At 44.5% G+C, this 21,496-nt stretch overlaps 1 long non-coding RNA gene across 1 annotated transcript; it reads left to right on the forward strand.

Annotated features, from left to right (window-relative positions):
• The first annotated feature begins 11,888 nt into the window (after window positions 1-11,888).
• LOC139567729 (uncharacterized) lies at window positions 11,889-12,263 on the forward strand. The gene is made up of 2 exons (XR_011673458.1): window positions 11,889-11,992; window positions 12,095-12,263. It is a non-coding gene; the product is annotated as an uncharacterized lncRNA (long non-coding RNA).
• Window positions 12,264-21,496: the final 9,233 nt, after the last annotated feature.

The raw sequence follows: 21,496 nt of genomic DNA on the forward strand, positions 1-21,496 counted from the left end.
TGAGGGTTGGGGTTATTGATGCCATATTAGACTGACCTGTTGGTGGTATCAGGTTTGTCCTGAGGGTTGGGGTTATTGATGCCATATTAGACTGACCTGTTGGTGGTATCAGGTTTGTCCTGAGGGTTGGGGTTATTGATGCCATATTAGACTGACCTGTTGGTGGTATCAGGTTTGTCCTGAGGGTTGGGGTTATTGATGCCATATTAGACTGACCTGTTGGTGGTATCAGGTTTGTCCTGAGGGTTGGGGTTATTGATGCCATATTAGACTGACCTGTTGGTGGTATCAGGTTTGTCCTGAGGGTTGGGGTTATTGATGTTGTTGTCATATTAGACCCGACCTGTTGGTGGTATCAGGTTTGTCCTGAGGGTTGGGTTATTGATGTTGTTGTCATATTAGACTGACCTGTTGGTGGTATCAGGTTTGTCCTGAGGGTTGGGGTTATTGATGTTGTCATATTAGACTGACCTGTTGGTGGTATCAGGTTTGTCCTGAGGGTTGGGGTTATTGATGTTGTTGTCATATTAGACTGACCTGTTGGTGGTATCAGGTTTGTCCTGAGGGTTGGGGTTATTGATGTTGTTGTCATATTAGACTGACCTGTTGGTGGTATCAGGTTTGTCCTGAGGGTTGGGGTTAATGTTGTCATATTAGACTGACCTGTTGGTGGTATCAGGTTTGTCCTGAGTGTTGGGGTTATTGATGCCATATTAGACCCGACCTGTTGGTGGTATCAGGTTTGTCCTGAGGGTTGGGGTTATTGATGTTGTTGTCATATTAGACTGACCTGTTGGTGGTATCAGGTTTGTCCTGAGGGTTGGGGTTATTGATGTTGTCATATTAGACTGACCTGTTGGTGGTATCAGGTTTGTCCTGAGGGTTGGGGTTATTGATGTTGTTGTCATATTAGACTGACCTGTTGGTGGTATCAGGTTTGTCCTGAGGGTTGGGGTTATTGATGTTGTTGTCATATTAGACTGACCTGTTGGTGGTATCAGGTTTGTCCTGAGGGTTGGGGTTATTGATGTTGTCATATTAGACTGACCTGTTGGTGGTATCAGGTTTGTCCTGAGGGTTGGGGTTATTGATGTTGTTGTCATATTAGACTGACCTGTTGGTGGTATCAGGTTTGTCCTGAGGGTTGGGGTTATTGATGTTGATGTCATATTAGACTGACCTGTTGGTGGTATCAGGTTTGTCCTGAGGGTTGAGGTTATTGATGTTGATGTCATATTAGACTGACCTGTTGGTGGTATCAGGTTTGTCCTGAGGGTTGAGGTTATTGATGTTGTTGTCATATTAGACTGACCTGTTGGTGGTATCAGGTTTGTCCTGAGGGTTGGGGTTATTGATGTTGATGTCATATTAGACTGACCTGTTGGTGGTATCAGGTTTGTCCTGAGGGTTGAGGTTATTGATGTTGTTGTCATATTAGACTGACCTGTTGGTGGTATCAGGTTTGTCCTGAGGGTTGGGGTTATTGATGTTGTTGTCATATTAGACTGACCTGTTGGTGGTATCAGGTTTGTCCTGAGGGTTGGGGTTATTGATGTTGTTGCCATATTAGACTGACCTGTTGGTGGTATCAGGTTTGTCCTGAGGGTTGGGGTTATTGATGTTGTCATATTAGACTGACCTGTTGGTGGTATCAGGTTTGTCCTGAGGGTTGGGGTTATTGATGTTGTTGCCATATTAGACTGACCTGTTGGTGGTATCAGGTTTGTCCTGAGGGTTGGGGTTGTTGATGTTGTCATATTAGACTGACCTGTTGGTGGTATCAGGTTTGTCCTGAGGGTTGGGGTTATTGATGTCATATTAGACTGACCTGTTGGTGGTATCAGGTTTGTCCTGAGGGTTGGGGTTATTGATGCCATATTAGACTGACCTGTTGGTGGTATCAGGTTTGTCCTGAGGGTTGGGGTTATTGATGCCATATTAGACTGACCTGTTGGTGGTATCAGGTTTGTCCTGAGGGTTGGGGTTATTGATGCCATATTAGACTGACCTGTTGGTGGTATCAGGTTTGTCCTGAGGGTTGGGGTTATTGATGTCATATTAGACCGACCTGTTGGTGGTATCAGGTTTGTCCTGAGGGTTGGGGTTATTGATGTTGTTGTCATATTAGACCCGACCTGTTGGTGGTATCAGGTTTGTCCTGAGGGTTGGGTTATTGATGTTGTTGTCATATTAGACTGACCTGTTGGTGGTATCAGGTTTGTCCTGAGGGTTGGGGTTATTGATGTTGTCATATTAGACTGACCTGTTGGTGGTATCAGGTTTGTCCTGAGGGTTGGGGTTATTGATGTTGTCATATTAGACTGACCTGTTGGTGGTATCAGGTTTGTCCTGAGGGTTGGGGTTATTGATGTTGTTGTCATATTAGACTGACCTGTTGGTGGTATCAGGTTTGTCCTGAGGGTTGGGGTTATTGATGTTGTTGTCATATTAGACTGACCTGTTGGTGGTATCAGGTTTGTCCTGAGGGTTGGGGTTAATGTTGTCATATTAGACTGACCTGTTGGTGGTATCAGGTTTGTCCTGAGGGTTGGGGTTATTGATGCCATATTAGACCCGACCTGTTGGTGGTATCAGGTTTGTCCTGAGGGTTGGGGTTATTGATGTTGTTGTCATATTAGACTGACCTGTTGGTGGTATCAGGTTTGTCCTGAGGGTTGGGGTTATTGATGTCATATTAGACTGACCTGTTGGTGGTATCAGGTTTGTCCTGAGGGTTGGGGTTATTGATGTTGTTGTCATATTAGACCGACCTGTTGGTGGTATCAGGTTTGTCCTGAGGGTTGGGGTTATTGATGTTGTTGTCATATTAGACTGACCTGTTGGTGGTATCAGGTTTGTCCTGAGGGTTGAGGTTATTGATGTTGTTGTTATATTAGACTGACCTGTTGGTGGTATCAGGTTTGTCCTGAGGGTTGGGGTTATTGATGTTGTCATATTAGACCGACCTGTTGGTGGTATCAGGTTTGTCCTGAGGGTTGGGGTTATTGATGTTGTTGTCATATTAGACTGACCTGTTGGTGGTATCAGGTTTGTCCTGAGGGTTGGGATTATTGATGTTGTCATATTAGACTGACCTGTTGGTGGTATCAGGTTTGTCCTGAGGGTTGGGTTATTGATGTTGTTGTCATATTAGACTGACCTGTTGGTGGTATCAGGTTTGTCCTGAGGGTTGGGGTTATTGATGTTGTCATATTAGACCGACCTGTTGGTGGTATCAGGTTTGTCCTGAGGGTTGGGGTTATTGATGTTGTTGTCATATTAGACTGACCTGTTGGTGGTATCAGGTTTGTCCTGAGGGTTGGGGTTATTGATGTTGTTGTCATATTAGACTGACCTGTTGGTGGTATCAGGTTTGTCCTGAGGGTTGGGGTTATTGATGTTGTTGTCATTTTAGACTGACCTGTTGGTGGTATCAGGTTTGTCCTGAGGGTTGGGGTTAATGTTGTCATATTAGACTGACCTGTTGGTGGTATCAGGTTTGTCCTGAGGGTTGGGGTTATTGATGTTGTTGTCATATTAGACTGACCTGTTGGTGGTATCAGGTTTGTCCTGAGGGTTGGGGTTAATGTTGTCATATTAGACTAACCTGTTGGTGGTATCAGGTTTGTCCTGAGGGTTGGGGTTATTGATGTTGTTGTCATATTAGACTGACCTGTTGGTGGTATCAGGTTTGTTCTGAGGGTTGGGGTTATTGATGTTGTTGTCATATTAGACTGACCTGTTGGTGGTATCAGGTTTGTCCTGAGGGTTGGGTTATTGATGTTGTCATATTAGACTGACCTGTTGGTGGTATCAGGTTTGTCCTGAGGGTTGGGGTTATTGATGTTGTTGTCATATTAGACTGACCTGTTGGTGGTATCAGGTTTGTCCTGAGGGTTGGGGTTATTGATGTTGTTGTCATATTAGACTGACCTGTTGGTGGTATCAGGTTTGTCCTGAGGGTTGGGGTTATTGATGTTGTTGTCATATTAGACTGACCTGTTGGTGGTATCAGGTTTGTCCTGAGGGTTGGGGTTATTGATGTTGTTGTCATATTAGACTGACCTGTTGGTGGTATCAGGTTTGTCCTGAGGGTTGGGTTATTGATGTTGTTGCCATATTAGACCGACCTGTTGGTGGTATCAGGTTTGTCCTGAGGGTTGGGGTTATTGATGTTGTCATATTAGACTGACCTGTTGGTGGTATCAGGTTTGTCCTGAGGGTTGGGGTTATTGATGTTGTTGTCATATTAGACCGACCTGTTGGTGGTATCAGGTTTGTCCTGAGGGTTGGGGTTATTGATGTTGTCATATTAGACTGACCTGTTGGTGGTATCAGGTTTGTCCTGAGGGTTGGGGTTATTGATGTTGTTGTCATATTAGACTGACCTGTTGGTGGTATCAGGTTTGTCCTGAGGGTTGGGGTTATTGATGTTGTCATATTAGACTGACCTGTTGGTGGTATCAGGTTTGTCCTGAGGGTTGGGGTTATTGATGTTGTCATATTAGACTGACCTGTTGGTGGTATCAGGTTTGTCCTGAGGGTTGGGGTTATTGATGTCATATTAGACTGACCTGTTGGTGGTATCAGGTTTGTCCTGAGGGTTGGGGTTATTGATGTTGTCATATTAGACTGACCTGTTGGTGGTATCAGGTTTGTCCTGAGGGTTGGGGTTATTGATGTTGTCATATTAGACTGACCTGTTGGTGGTATCAGGTTTGTCCTGAGGGTTGGGGTTATTGTTGTTGTCATATTAGACTGACCTGTTGGTGGTATCAGGTTTGTCCTGAGGGTTGGGGTTATTGATGTTGTCATATTAGACTGACCTGTTGGTGGTATCAGGTTTGTCCTGAGGGTTGGGGTTATTGATGTTGTCATATTAGACTGACCTGTTGGTGGTATCAGGTTTGTCCTGAGGGTTGGGGTTATTGATGTTGTCATATTAGACTGACCTGTTGGTGGTATCAGGTTTGTCCTGAGGGTTGGGGTTATTGATGTTGTTGCCATATTAGACTGACCTGTTGGTGGTATCAGGTTTGTCCTGAGGGTTGGGGTTATTGATGTTGTCATATTAGACTGACCTGTTGGTGGTATCAGGTTTGTCCTGAGGGTTGGGGTTATTGATGTTGTCATATTAGACTGACCTGTTGGTGGTATCAGGTTTGTCCTGAGGGTTGGGGTTATTGTTGTTGTCATATTAGACTGACCTGTTGGTGGTATCAGGTTTGTCCTGAGGGTCTGGGTTATTGATGTTGTCATATTAGACTGACCTGTTGGTGGTATCAGGTTTGTCCTGAGGGTTGGGGTTATTGATGTTGTCATATTAGACTGACCTGTTGGTGGTATCAGGTTTGTCCTGAGGGTTGGGGTTATTGATGTTGTCATATTAGACTGACCTGTTGGTGGTATCAGGTTTGTCCTGAGGGTTGAGGTTAATGATGTTGTCATATTAGACTGACCTGTTGGTGGTATCAGGTTTGTCCTGAGGGTTGGGGTTAATGATGTTGTCATATTAGACTGACCTGTTGGTGGTATCAGGTTTGTCCTGAGGGTTGGGGTTATTGATGTTGTCATATTAGACTGACCTGTTGGTGGTATCAGGTTTGTCCTGAGGGTTGGGGTTATTGTTGTGGTCATATTAGACTGACCTGTTGGTGGTATCAGGTTTGTCCTGAGGGTTGGGGTTAATGATGTTGTTGTCATATTAGACTGACCTGTTGGTGGTATCAGGTTTGTCCTGAGGGTTGGGGTTATTGATGTTGTTGTCATATTAGACTGACCTGTTGGTGGTATCAGGTTTGTCCTGAGGGTTGGGGTTATTGATGTTGTCATATTAGACCGACCTGTTGGTGGTATCAGGTTTGTCCTGAGGGTTGGGGTTATTGATGTCATATTAGACTGACCTGTTGGTGGTATCAGGTTTGTCCTGAGGGTTGGGGTTATTGATGTTGTTGTCATATTAGACTGACCTGTTGGTGGTATCAGGTTTGTCCTGAGGGTAAAGCTTAGTGCATCTCTCCTGTACGTCACTGAGGGGCGAGAGAGAGAGAGAGAGACACACACACGCCACACAGAGAGAGAGAGAGATACTTGATAATACTTGAATCAGTTATAGAACCCATTGCCCTTTATGGTTGTGAGGTCGGGAGTCTGCTCACCAACCAAGAATTCACAAATTGGGACAAACACCAAATTGAGACTCTGCATGCACAATTCTGCAAAAATGTCCTCCGTGTACAACGTAGAACACCAAATAATGCATGCAGAGCAGAATTAGGCCAATACCCGCTAATTATCAAAATCCAGAAAAGAGACGTTAAATTCTACAACCACCTAAAAGGAAGCGATTCTCAAACCTTTAATAACAAAGCCATCACCTACAGAGAGATGAACCTGGAGAAGAGTCCCCTAAGCAAGCTGGTCCTGGGGCTCTGTTCACAAACACAAACAGACCCCACAGAGCCCCAGGACAGCAACACAATTAGACCCAAACAAATCATGAGAAAACAGAAAGATAATTAGTTGACACATTGGAAAGAATTAACAAAAAAACAGAGCAAACTAGAATGCTATTTGGCCCTAAACAGAGAGTACACAGCGGCAGAATACCTGACCACTGTGACTGACCCAAACTTAAGGAAAGCTTTGACTATGTACAGACTCAGTGAGCATAGCCTTGCTATTGAGAAAGACCGCCGTAGGCGGACCTGGCTCTTTATTTTATTTTATTTTTATTTCACCGTTATTTAACCAGGTAGGCTAGTTGAGAACAAGTTCTCATTTACAACTGCGACCTGGCCAAGATAAAGCAAAGCGGTGTGACACAGACAATAACACAGAGTTACACATGGAGTAAACAATAAACAAGCCAATAACACAATAAACAAGTCAATGACACAGTAGAAAAAAAGAAAGTCTATATACAGTGTGTGCAAAAGGCATGAGGAGGTAGGCAATAAATAGGCCATAGTAGCGAAGAATTACAATTTAGCAGATTAACACTGGAGTGATAAATGAGCAGATGATGATGTGCAAGTAGAGATACTGGTGTGCAAAAGAGCAGAAAAGAAAAGAAAAACAGTATAGGGATGAGGTAGGTAGATTGGATGGGCTATTTACAGATGGACTATGTACAGCTGCAGCGATCGGTTAGCTGCTCAGATAGCTGATGTTTAAAGTTGGTGAGGGAAATATAAGTCTCCAGCTTCAGCGATTTTTGCAATTCGTTCCAGTCACTGGCAGCAGAGAACTGGAAGGAAAGGTGGCCAAATGAGGTGTTGGCTTTGGGAATGATCAGTGAGATATACCTGCTGGAACGTGTGCTACGGGTGGGTGTTGTTATCGTGACCAGTGAACTGAGATAAGGTGGAGCTTTACCTAGCATACACTTATAGATGACCTGGAGCCAGAGGGTCTGGCGACGAATATGTAGCGAGGGCCAGCCGACTAGAGCATACAGGTCGCAGTGGTGGGTGGTATAAGTTGATTTGGTAACAAAACGGATGTCACTGTGATAGACTGTATCCAGTTTGCTGAGTAGACTATTGGAAGCTATTTTGTAGATGACATCGCTGAAGTCAGGGATCGGTAGGATAGTCAGTTTTACTAGGGTAAGTTTGGCGGCGTGAGTGAAGGAGCCTTTGTTGCGAAACAGAAAGCCGATTTGATTTTGGATTGGAGATGTTTAATGTGAGTCTGGAAGGAGAGTTTACATCTATAGCATCCCTCCATCTTGGAACATCCATCTATAGCATCCCTCCATCTTGGAACATCTATCTATAGCATCCCTCCATCTTCGAACATCCATCTATAGCATCCCTCCATCTTGGATCATCTATCTATAGCATCCCTCCATCTTGGAACATCTATCTATAGCATCCCTCCATCTTGGAACATCCATCTATAGCATCCCTCCATCTTGGAACATCTATCTATAGCATCCCTCCATCTTGGAACATCTATCTATAGCATCCCTCCATCTTGGAACATCCATCTATAGCATCCCTCCATCTTGGAACATCCATCTATAGCATCCCTCCATCTTGGAACATCTATCTATAGCATCCCTCCATCTTGGAACATCCATCTATAGCATCCCTCCATCTTGGAACATCTATCTATAGCATCCCTCCATCTTGGAACATCCATCTATAGCATCCCTCCATCTTGGAACAACGCTCTCAAGAGAAGACAGGCTATGTGCACACTGCCCACAGGAAATCACGGACAAAAAAAAAGAAAACCAGACACGTCACGCACCCCGACGTCTTGCTTCCAGACAAACTAAACACCTTCTTTGCCTGCTTTGAGGATAATACAGTGACACTGTCGCGGCCCGCTACCAAGGACTGCGCCCCCCCCCCCCCTCTCCTTCTCCGTGGCCGACGTGAGGAGGACATTTAAACGTGTCAACCCTCACAAGGCTGCTGGCCCAGACGGCATCCCTAGCCGCGTCCTCAGAGCATGCTCAGACCAGCTGGCTGGTGTGTTTACGGACATATTCAATCGCCTCATATCCCAGTCTGCTGTCCCCACATGCTTCAAGATGGCCACCATTGTTGCTGTACCCAAATAGGCAAAGATAACTGAACTAAATGACTACCTCCCCGTAGCACTCACTTCTGTCATTATAAAGTGCTTTGAGTGTCACGCCCTGACCATAGTTTGCGTTGTATGTTTCTATGTTTTGTTTGGTCAGGGTGTGATCTGAGTGGGCATTCTATGTTGTATGTCTAATTTGTCTGTTTCTATGTGTTTGGCCTGATATGGTTCTCAATCAGAGGCAGGTGTTAGTCGTTGTCTCTGATTGGGAACCATATTTAGGTAGCCTGTTTTGTATTGTGGGTTGTGGGTGATTGTTCCTGTTCGTGTGTTCCTGTGTTTAGTGTTCACTATTTCGGGACTGTTGCGTCTTCGTTTATTTTGTCAGTTTATTGTTTTTGTTCCTTATTGAAAGTATTCTAATAAATATGAATACTCACCACGCTGCGTATTGGTCCGATATCTCCTACTCCTCCTCAGACGAGGAGGACGAAGAACGTGACATTGAGAGACTAGTCAAGGATCATATCATCTCCACTTCACTGATCCTCAACACTGGGGCCCCACAAGGGTGCGTGCTCAGCCCCCTTCTGTACCCCCTGTTCACCCATGACTGCGTGGCCACGCACGCCTCCAACTCAATCATCAAGTTTGCAGACAACACAACAGCAGCGGGCTTGATTACCAACATTGATGAGACAGCCTACAGGGAGGAGGTGAGGGCACTTGGAGTGGGGTGTCAGGAAAATAACCTCACACTCAATGTCAACAAAACAAAGGAGATGATTGTGTACTTCAGGAAACAGCAGAGGGAGCAGCCCCCTATCCACATTGAAGGGACCATAGTGGAGAAGGTGGAAAGTTTTAAGTTCCTCTGCATACATATCGCTGACAAACTGAAATGGTCCACCCACACAGACAGTGTGGTGAAGAAGGCGCAACAGCGCCTCTTCAACCTCAGGTGGCTGAATAAATTTGGCTTGTCACCTAAAACCCTGACAAACTTACAGATGCACAATCGAGAGCATCCTGTCTGTCTGTATCACCGCCTGGTACGGTAACTGCACCGCCCTCAACCGAAAGGCTCTCCAGAGGGTGGTGCGGTCTGCACAACGCATCACCGGGGGCAAACTACCTGCCCTCCAAGACACTTACAGCACCCGATGTCACAGGAAGGCCAAAAAGATCATCAAGGACACCAACCACCCGAGCCACTGCCTGTTCACCCCACTACCATACAGAAGGCGAGGTCAGTACAGGTGCATCAAAGCAGGGACTGAGAGACTGAAAAACAGCATCTATCTCAAGGCCATCAGACTGCTAAACAGCAATCAGAGAAGCTGCTGCCTACATTGAGACCCAATCACTGGCCACTTTAATAAATGGATCACTAGTCACATTAAACAATGCCACTTTAATAATGTTATCTTACAATACTCATCTCATATGTGTATACTGTACCTTATACCATCTATTGCACCTTGCCTATGCCGCTCGGCCATCGCTCATCCATATATTTATATGTGCATATTCTCATTCATCCCTTTAGATTTGTGTGTATCAGGTAGTTGTTGGGGAATTGTTAGATTACTTGTTAGATATTACTGCACTGTTGGAACTAGAAGCACAAGCATTTCACTATACTCGCATTAACATCTGCTAACCATGTGTATGTGACCAATAATATTAGATTTGATTTGAGACAGATTTTCCACCGAGTTGGTCTTGTCTCGTCCTCTTTGAGTCTATCCCAAACCTTAAAGGGAAAGTCCAATATCTTGAAAACTGCTGACATGCAAAACATTTTGGACTGTATCAACCTTAAACAAATACCAAAGGATCGTTTTTGAGTAGACTTTCCCTTTAACTCTTACACATTCAGAATGAATGCCGTAACATAACCAGTCGTGAGGCTCCAGCAACAGCAACAGCAGGAGGAGGAGGTGAGCAACACAGGCTGTCCAAAACACCTAGAAATTTGACGTTTGGAGCAACTTCAGAAAGTGACGTTTGGAGAAACGTGGACAAACATCGGAATGTGAAGTCAAATTGGCCAAACCATGACATCTTGTTAGCGCGTGTGTGTGTGTGTGTGTGTGTGTGTGTGTGTGTGTGTGTTTGTGGTGGTATTAGGTATGCGGTGCTTCACCACAGAATCAATAGTTCTCGACCTGCCAATCAAAGAAATCTAATTCTTCTCTTTAATCAATCGCTCACACCACCCGCCCACGAATCACCACACAAACATGGACATGGACAAACACACACACACACAGACACACAACTAATTCCAGCTGGTGTTCCATCCAGTCCAAGGCCTTCGCAGCTCAAATTGGAGCATTTGGTTTAACAAATAACCCTAACAAACCAAACACATCCATAACACACTCACACACACACACACAGTTGCTATTTCACACACACAAAACACACACACTGAAACACACACACACCTCTGTGACTCTGTACTGTGACAGAAGGAATTACAACTCACAACTCACTTACTGTAGATAGTATTTAATGCTTATATATCCTCTATGGCTCAGTGAAGAGACGCAGGAGACTAACAAGCACTGTGGCTCAGGGAAGAGACGCAGGAGACATAACAAGCACTGTGGGGAATGAAGCAAACTGGAGACATAACAAGCACTGTGGGGAATGAAGCAAACTGGAGACATAACAAGCACTGTGGGGAATGAAGCAAACTGGAGACATACTTAATTAAGTATAGACATCACATGTGTCTCAGCACATACACACACACACACACCCACACACACACACACACATACACACAAGCATACAAACAGAGATGCATGCACAAATACACACACACACACACCCTTTCTCATAGCATGAACAATCTTCCCTGTAACCTTGGTCTGAAGCAAGACCTTCGGGCTCAATCAGTCAGAACATACATTGTATGAGATGAATACATGATAACATTCTATATCTCTAGGTGAATACGTGATAGCATTCTATATCTCTAGGTGAATACATTATAACATTCTATATCACTAGGTGAATACGTGATAACATTCTATATCTCTAGGTGAATACGTGATAGCATTCTATATCTCTAGGTGAATACATTATAACATTCTATATCACTAGGTGAATACGTGATAACATTCTATATCTCTAGGTGAATACGTGATAACATTCTATATCTCTAGGTGAATACGTGATAGCATTCTATATCTCTAGGTGAATGTCACGAATCCCGCTTCCTGAGTCTGTTTTTGCCTGTGTTCTGTCCTGGAGTGTTTTTCCGGTGTCCTGGAACGCACCCTGTCTGGTTGCCGGGCGACGTAGCTAGTTGGGAGATCTCTGATTACCCGCACCTGTATCCCATCAGCTATCTGCACACCTGGTCCTGATCATCACCCCTCCACTTCTTAAGCTCTGACCTGACATCCATTCCCTGCCGGATCGTTAGCCATGAACAGTATGTTGTGCCAGCGTATCAGCCTCCAGTTTGATAGAGTTTGTTTTGTTGTTTTGTACGTCTTGCTTGCCTTGAACTTACCTCCGTTTGTTCTGTCTACAGTCTTTCACCCGGAACACTCACCCCATCCCTGCCTGGTCGTCGGTGGCTTCTGTTACTCCCTTGGATCTACCTATTCACTCCCATCAACTCACCTCCGCTGCCCGCTCCGCCACCTGGATCTTTCTACCTCTACGTTTAAACTTGTAAATAAATACTCACCTTCGTCCTACTCTCCTTGTCCTGGTCTGCTTCTGGGTTCTACTTTAGAAAACCGTGACAGTGAATACGTGATAACATTCTATATCTCTAGGTGAATACGTGATAACATTCTATATCTCTAGGTGAATACGTGATAACATTCTATATCTCTAGGTGAATACGTGATAACATTCTATATCTCTAGGTGAATACGTGATAACATTCTATATCTCTAGGTGAATATGTGATAACATTCTATATCTCTAGGTGAATACGTGATAACATTCTATATCTCTAGGTGAATACGTGATAACGTTCTATATCTCTAGGTGAATACGTGATAACGTTCTATATCTCTAGGTGAATACGTGATAACGTTCTATATCTCTAGGTGAATACGTGATAACATATCTATATCTCTAGGTGAATACGTGATAACGTTCTATATCTCTAGGTGAATACGTGATAACATTCTATATCTCTAGGTGAATATGTGATAACAAATCTATATCTCTAGATCAGGTATTCCCAAACCAGTGGTATGCACAATGCCGTCGGGGGTACGCAAAATAAAAATTGGATTCACATTTTCAAACAGTCTATTTATATTTTCCAATGGGGCTATACATTTGGATGAGGTTTTTTTCTCGCCTGAGTAGCCTCGTTTCACTGCCAAAAATGTAATTAAACCATCTAGTGTTCAGCGAAGTGTTCAGCGAACACATCCAATGCTAGCATCAGTAATTCTACATTTGTTGTTAGCCCAGCTAGCATGGACACTGACAGTTGTGAAGCTGATGCAGCCGAAGAGCTACTACCCCCTTACCCGGGAAAGCCCCGAACAACAGACAGAGACATTGGACCATTGAAGAGGCGCAAATATGATGAGAACTACATTGATTTGGGGTTCACTTACACTACCATTTAAACGTTTGGGGTCACTTAGAAATGTCCTTGTTTTTCGAAGAAAAGCACATTTTTTGTCCATTAAAATAACATCAAATTGATCAGAAATACAGTGTAGACATTGTTATTGTTGTAAATGACTATTGTAGCTGGAAACGGCAGATTTTTTATGGAATATCTACATAGGCGTACAGATGCCCATTATCAGCAACACTCACTCCTGTGTTCCAATGGCATGTTGTGTTAGCTAATCCTAGTTTATCATTTGAAAAGGCTAATTGATCACTAGAAAACCCTTTTGCAATTATATTAGCACAGCTGAAACTGTTGTTCTGATTAAATAAGCAATAAAACTGGCCTTCCTTAGGCTAGTTAAGTATCTGGAGAATCATCATTTGTGGGTTCAATTACAGGCTCAAACTGTCCAGAAACAAAGAACTGTCTTCTGAAACTCATCAGTCTGTTCTTGTTCTGAGAAATTAAGGCTATTTCATGCGAGAGATTGCCAAGAAACTGAAGATCTCATACAACGCTGTGTACTACCCCCTTCACAGAACAGCGCAAACTGGCTCTAACCAGAATAGAAAGAGGAGAGGGAGGCCACGGTGCACAACTGAGCAAGAGGACAAGTACATTAGAGTGTTAGAGTGTCTAGATTGAGAAACAGATGCCTCACAAGTCCTCAACTGGCAGCTTCATTAACTGGTACCGGCAAAACACCAGTCTCAACGTCAACAGTGAAGAAGCGACTCTGGGATTCTGGCACCATGTGGGTCGCCATCCCCGCCAAAACCAGGGCAGTTCCTACAAGAAATACATACTTAATTCTACCACAAAAATAATAATGATTAAAATTATGATAACCTTAATCATGCATAGAAAAAGGCAAACCACCAAGAAAAGCAAACCAGAAAGAAAACACAGACGATCTAACTCCAGACAACACACACTCATACAATACCCAGCATGCACCAAACACTACCCAGCATGCACCAAACACATGCAGAGAGAGAATGGAGTGTTGGAATGTGTGTCTCTGTGTCTTCCTGCTTGTTTTGGTGTGTGTTAATATCAATAAAAAAAGAGAGAGAAAGAGACCACTTCTCACTACACGTGAATCACGTCCTCCGTTCTTAAACCTGTGCCCTGGAACAAATACCCTCTGGGTGTCACGCTGACAACATTCCCCCATGCAACATCTCCATCAACATTTTGCGATGGCTACAGTGGAACCTAATTTCACGTGTGGCTAAAACAGGCCAATGGAATGGGGAGTGTGACAGTCCATTTAACCTAGTAGAGCCATTCAACAACACCTGGCGCTTTCACAACTCTCCTGACGGCCTATAGGGAACAGGGATTTCAGATCACACACACACACGCACAGGGCCGTAGCCAGGGGTTTGAGTTTTAGCGAGGTCCGAAATGCTTTGAAAGTTGAAGCTCGTTTACTGAATTTTCTATACAATTAACAACTCTCTACAATTTGGAGAACAGCAAAAACCAAAATGATTCGTATTGACATGTAGCATCAGCGACGAAACGAAAAACATCTGACATTTTTATAACTGTATTGTTTGTATGTTGAATGTATTTTAATGTAGGCCTATAGGGAAGATAGGTCCTGTGGAGATGTTCCTATTGAAACATACAGTGGTTGTATTTTAATGTAGGCCTATAGGGAAGATAGGTCCTGTGGAGATGTTCATATTGAAACATACAGGGGTTGTATTTTAATGTCGGCCTATAGGGAAGATAGGTCCTGTGGAGATGTTCCTATTGAAACATACAGGGGTTGTATTTTAATGTAGGCCTATAGGGAAGATAGGTCCTGTGGAGATGTTCCTATTGAAACATACAGTGGTTGTATTTTAATGTAGGCCTATAGGGAAGATAGGTCCTGTGGAGATGTTCCTATTGAAACATACAGTGGTTGTATTTTAATCTAGGCCTATAGGGAAGATAGGTCCTGTGGAGATGTTCCTATTGAAACATACAGTGGTTGTATTTTAATCTAGGCCTATAGGGAAGATAGGTCCTGTGGAGATGTTCCTATTGAAACATACAGTGGTTGTATTTTAATGTAGGCCTATAGGGAAGATAGGTCCTGTGGAGATGTTCCTATTGAAACATACAGTGGTTGTATTTTAATCTAGGCCTATAGGGAAGATCGTTCCTGTGGCGATGTTCCTATTGAAACATACAGGGGTTGTATTTTAACTTCTCACGAGTCAGCAACCCTGATCCGGTAGCACCCCCCAACTCACCCCACTGATTAGCACAGCTAGCATAGCGTCACAAGTAACTTGTAGCATCTAAATATCATTAAATCACAAGTCCAAGACACCAGATGAAAGATACAGGTCTTGTGAATAAAGCCACCATTTCAGATTTTTAAAATGTTTTACAGGGAAGACAGAATATGTAAATCTATTAGCTAACCACGTTAGCGGAGGACACGATATTTTTACCAGGCAGATTCGGCTAGGCGCCCACGTCCAGTTCACATGCACAACAGATATGATATAAAATCGTAAATTGGGTCTTACTATGGCTGATCTTTCATCAGAATGTTGATCAAAGTGTCCTTTGTCAAGATGAGTCGTTGGTTCCGTTCAGAAATGTTCCTTTCTCACTCCATTTAGCACAGGTACCGGTCGAGTGGCACGTATTTCTCAAACGATACTAAAATCTAACAACTGAACACCGCAAAACTCCCTAAAAAAATCAAATAATCTGATTAAACTATATTGAAAAAACATACATTACGATGATCTGGTCACATGTATCAAACAAACTTCGACACGGAGATAATAATGGCCGCACAACACAAGAAAAACGTAGCTCAAATTCCATCCAATCGAGAACCGGAAGTTGTCGGTCATGCCAAAGATTTTGCTCTCATTTCACGTCAGTCCCAGATAGACAAGAAATTTTTCCTCTGACGTCCTCTAGACACCCAGAGGAAGGCCAGTGAGTTGTGTTTCGGGTCATAGGAGGCATGACCATATATAGGCAGAGCTTTGAAGCCAGCACAAAACATCTTGATTTTATGTTCTTGGTCATGGAAAGTGCTGTGAAATGACTTCTGTATCACTCAGAGACAAAATTGAAACGGATTTAGAAACTAGAGATTGTCTTCTTTCCAATGGTATGATTCATATGCATATAGTAAGAGCAATGATTGAATAAGAGGCAGTTTAATCTGTAGAGCAAATTATGCTAATGCGAAAATATTACACCCTGTATTCTCAAGAGGTTAATGTAGGCCTATAGGGAAGATAGGTCCTGTGGAGATGTTCATATTGAAACATACAGTGGTTGTATTTTAATGTCGGCCTATAGGGAAGATAGGTCCTGTGGAGATGTTCATATTGAAACATACAGGGGTTGTATTTTAATGTAGGCCTATAAGGAAGATAGGTCCTGTGGAGATGTTCCTGTTGAAACATACAGGGGTTGTATTTTAATGTAGGCCTATAGGGAAGATAGGTCCTGTGGAGATGTTCATATTGAAACATACAGTGGTTGTATTTTAATGTAGGCCTATAGGGAAGATAGGTCCTGTGGTGATGTTCATATTGAAACATACAGTGGTTGTATTTTAATGTCGGCCTATAGGGAAGATAGGTCCTGTGGAGAAGTTCATATTGAAACATAACTTATTTTTCTTAAGTTCCTAACTTGTTTGATAAGATTAGTACAGAGATTAGGAGAGATAGGGGGCAGATAGATAGAGAGATAGAGACAGAGAGAGAGAGAGACAGAGAGAGAGAGAGGCAGACAGACAGACAGACAGAGAGAGAGAGAGAGAGAGAGATAGAGAGCAGACAGACAGATAGATAGAGAGAGAGAGAGAGACAGAGAGAGAGACACAGAGAGACAGAGAGAGAGAGACAGAGAGAGAGACAGAGAGACAGAGAGACAGAGAGAGAGAGACAGAGAGAGAGAGAGAGAGACAGACAGACAGAGAGAGAGAGAGCAGACAGACAGACAGACAGACAGACAGACAGACAGACAGACAGACAGACAGACAGAGAGGCAGACAGAGAGGCAGACAGAGAGGCAGACAGAGAGAGAGAGCAGATTGAGAGATAGATTTAATTTTAAAATTACCATATTGGCCCAATAATATACATCACTTTTGTAAAAGATATCCCCCCTCCACTGCACACAGACGCCCCTTTACAAAGTCCTCCAGACGGTTCACCAGTCCACATTGAGAGAGAGAGAGAGAGAGCAAAAAGAGAGCAAAAAGAGAGAGAGGCAGACAGATAAAGAGAGAGAGAAAGAGGTGGGGTACAGAGGGAGAGAAAGGGGGGTATAGAGAGAGAGAGAAAGAAAAAGGGAAGTACAGAGAGAGAGAGAGAGAGAGAAAGAGGGGTACAGAGAGAGAGAGAAAGATGGGGTACAGAGAGAGGGGGGTACAGAGAGAGAGAGAAAGAGGGGGTGTACAGAAAGAGGGAGTACAGCGAGAGAGAGAAAAGGGGGATACAGAGAGAGAAAGAGGGGGGGTACAGAGAGCGAAAGAAGGGGGGTACAGAGAGCGAAAGAGGGGGGTACAGATGAATAAAAGATGGATAGGGCACTACAGGCAGCAGCAGTGGCTGCTAGATGCAGGTGATGGTGTTATTATGATCTGTTCATGGCACACTGGGTTTCATCAGGGCCAGAGGGGACTGGAGCCTTATTGGAATGAAATGACACACAGAGAGAACAAGCTAGATAGACAGAGAAGAGAAGAGAGAATGGAGAAAAGAGGAGGGACTGATGGTATTCATGGAGAATGATACAGAGATGGGAAGACAAGGAGGTAGAGGGACAGAATGAGAGAATGGTAGAATGAGAGAATGGTAGAATGAGAGAATGAGAGAATGAGAGAATGAGAGAATGAGAGAATGGTGGAATGAGCGAATGGTAGAATGAGAGAATGGTAGAATGAGAGAATGGGAGAATGGTAGAATGAGAGAATGGTAGAATGAGAGAATGGTAGAATGAGAGAATGGTAGAATGAGAGAATGGTAGAATGAGATGAGAGAATGGTGGAATGAGCGATTGGTAGAATGAGAGAATGGTAGAATGAGAGAATGGTAGAATGATATAATGGTATAATGAGAGAATGGTAGAATGAGAGAATGGTAGAATGAGAGAATGGTAGAATGAGAGAATGGTAGAATGAGAGAATGGTAGAATGAGAGAATGGTAGAATGAGAGAATGGTAGAATGAGAGAATGGTAGAATGAGAGAATGGTGGAATGAGAGAATGGTAGAATGAGAGAATGGTAGAACGAGAGAATGGTAGAATGAGAGAATGGTAGAATGAGGGAATGGTAGAATGAGAGAATGGTGGAATGAGAGAATGGTAGAATGAGAGAATGGTAGAATAGACAGATAGAAGGGATAAGAAGAACAGAGAGGATATTCAGGAGAAAGACAGATAGAAGGGATAAGAAGAACAGAGAGGATATTCAGGAGAAAGACAGATAGAAGCGATAAGAAGAGCAGAGAGGATATTCAGGAGAAAGAGATAGAAAAGGAAGAATGAGGGATGAGGGATGAAGAGGTAGGAAGAGAGGCAGGTTGGTCGTTCACTCTCCTTTTTTTCTGTAAATCTGTGAAATCGTAATTGAATGAATTAATGGATTAATCAATCAATCAATCAATCAATCAATTAGATCAAGTTTATTGAGACAGTATTCTTCCTGGACACTCTGAACACCTGGGATTTGATGTATTATATAGCGTTGTGTGAGAGAGAGCATTGGTTTCTGGGTAGATGATACACAACAATCTCCAAAAGTATGTCGACACCCCTTCAAATTAGTGGATTCGGCTACTTCAGCTTCACCCGTTGCTAACAGGTGTATAAAATAGAGCACACCGCCATGCAATCTCCATAGACAAACATTGGCAGTAGAATGGCCTGTACTGAATATCTCAGTGACTTTCAACGTGGCACCGTCATAGGATGCCACCTTTCCAACAAGTCAGTTAGTTAAATTTCTGCCCTGCTAGAGCTGCCCTGGTCAATTGTAAGTGCTGTAATTGTGAAGTGGAAACGTCTAGGAGCAACAACACCTCAGCTGAGAAGTGTCTAGGCCGCACAAGCTCACAGAACGGGACCACCGAGTGCTGAAGCGCTCATTACCGAGTTCCAAACTGCCTCTGGGTTTCCATGGCCGAGCAGCCGCACACAAGCCTAAGATCACCATGCTCAATGCCAAGTGTCGGCTGTGGTGTGGCTGTGTAGCTCACCTGGCTGTAGTGGCTGCCCTCCTGTTGTCTAATAGCAGAGCCTGGCTGTCCTCCTGTAGTCTAATAGCAGAGCCTGGCTGTCCTCCTGTAGTCTAATAGCAGAGCCTGGCTGTCCTCCTGTAGCCTAATAGCAGAGCCTGGCTGTCCTCCTGTAGTCTAATAGCAGAGCCTGGCTGTCCTCCTGTTGTCTAATAGCAGAGCCTGGCTGTCCTCCTGTAGCCTAATAGCAGAGCCTGGCTGTCCTCCTGTAGCCTAATAGCAGAGCCTGGCTGTCCTCCTGTAGTCTAATAGCAGAGCCTGGCTGTCCTCCGGTAGCCCAATAGCAGAGCATGGCTGTCCTCCTGTAGTCAAATAACAGAGCCTGGCTGTCCTCCTGTAGTCTAATAGCAAAGCCTGGCTGTCCTCCTGTAGTCTAATAGCAGAGCCTGGCTGTCCTCCTGTAGTGTAATAGCAGAGCCTGGCTGTCCTCCTGTAGTCTAATGGCAGAGCCTGGCTGTCCTCTAATAGCAGAGCCTGGCTGTCCTCCTGTAGTCTAATAGCAGAGCCTGGCTGTCCTCCTGTAGCCTAATAAGAGTCTGGCTGTCCTCCTGTAGTCTAATAGCAGAGCCTGGCCGTCCTCCTGTAGTCTAATAGCAGAGCCTGGCTGTCCTCCTGTAGTCTAATAGCAGAGCCTGGCTGACCTCCTGTAGCCTAATAACAGACCCTGGCTGTCCTCCTGTGGTCTAATAGCAGAGCCTGGCTGTCCTCCTGTAGTGTAATAGCAGAGCCTGGTCGTCCTCCTGTAGTCTAATAGCAGCAGCTGGCCGTCCTCCTGTAGTCTAATAGCAGCAGCTGGCTGTCCTCCTGTAGTCTAATAGCAGAGCCTGGCTGACCTCCTGTAGTCTAATAGCAGAAGCTGGCCGTCCTCCTGTAGTCTAATAGCAGCAGCTGGCCGTCCTCCTGTAGTCTAGTAGCAGCAGCTGGCTGTCCTCCTGTAGTCTAATAGCAGCAGCTGGCCGTCCTCCTGTAGTCTAATAGCAGCAGCTGGCTGTCCTCCTGTAGTCTAATAGCAGCAGCTGGCTGTTCTCCTGTAGTCTAATAGCAGCAGCTGGCTGTCCTCCTGTAGTCTAATAGCAGCAGCTGGCTGTCCTCCTGTAGTCTAATAGCAGCAGCTGGCCGTCCTCCTGTAGTCTAATAGCAGCAGCTGGCCGTCCTCCTGTAGTCTAATAGCAGCAGCTGGCTGTCCTCCTGTAGTCTAATAGCAGCAGCTGGTCGTCCTCCTGTAGTCTAATAGCAGCAGCTGGCTGTCCTCCTGTAGACTAATAGCAGCAGCTGGCCGTCCTCCTGTATTCTAATAGCAGCAGCTGGCTGTCCTCCTGTAGTCTAATAGCAGCAGCTGGCTGTCCTCCTGTAGTCTAATAGCAGCAGCTGGCTGTCCTCCTGTAGTCTAATAGCAGCAGCTGGCTATCCTCCTGTAGACTAATAGCAGCAGCCTGACTGTCCTCCTGTAGTCTAATAGCAGCAGCTGGCTGTCCTCCTGTAGTCTAATAGCAGCAGCTGTCCGTCCTCCTGTAGTCTAATAGCAGCAGCTGGCTGTCCTCCTGTAGTCTAATAGCAGCAGCTGGCTGTCCTCCTGTAGTCTAATAGCAGAGCCTGGCTGTCCTCCTGTAGTCTAATAGCAGCAGCTGGCCGTCCTCCTGTAGTCTAATAGCAGCAGCTGGCTGTCCTCCTGTAGTCTAATAGCAGCAGCTGGCCGTCCTCTTGTAGTCCAATAGCAGCAGCTGGCTGTCCTCCTGTAGTCTAATAGCAGCAGCTGGCTGTCCTCCTGTAGTCTAATAGCAGCAGCTGGCTGTCCTCCTGTAGTCTAATAGCAGCAGCTGGCCGTCCTCTTGTAGTCTAATAGCAGCAGCTGGCCGTCCTCCTGTAGTCTAATAGCAGCAGCTGGCCGTCCTCCTGTAGTCTAATAGCAGCAGCTGGCCGTCCTCCTGTAGTCTAATAGCAGCAGCTGGCCGTCCTCCTGTAGTCTAATAGCAGAGCCTGGCTGTCCTCCTGTAGTCTAATAGCAGCAGCTGGCCGTACTCCTGTAGTCTAATAGCAGCAGCTGGCTGTCCTCCTGTAGTCTAA

The sequence above is a fragment of the Salvelinus alpinus genome, chromosome 1 (assembly GCF_045679555.1).
Source record: "Salvelinus alpinus chromosome 1, SLU_Salpinus.1, whole genome shotgun sequence".
NCBI classification, from domain to species: Eukaryota; Metazoa; Chordata; class Actinopteri; order Salmoniformes; family Salmonidae; genus Salvelinus; species Salvelinus alpinus.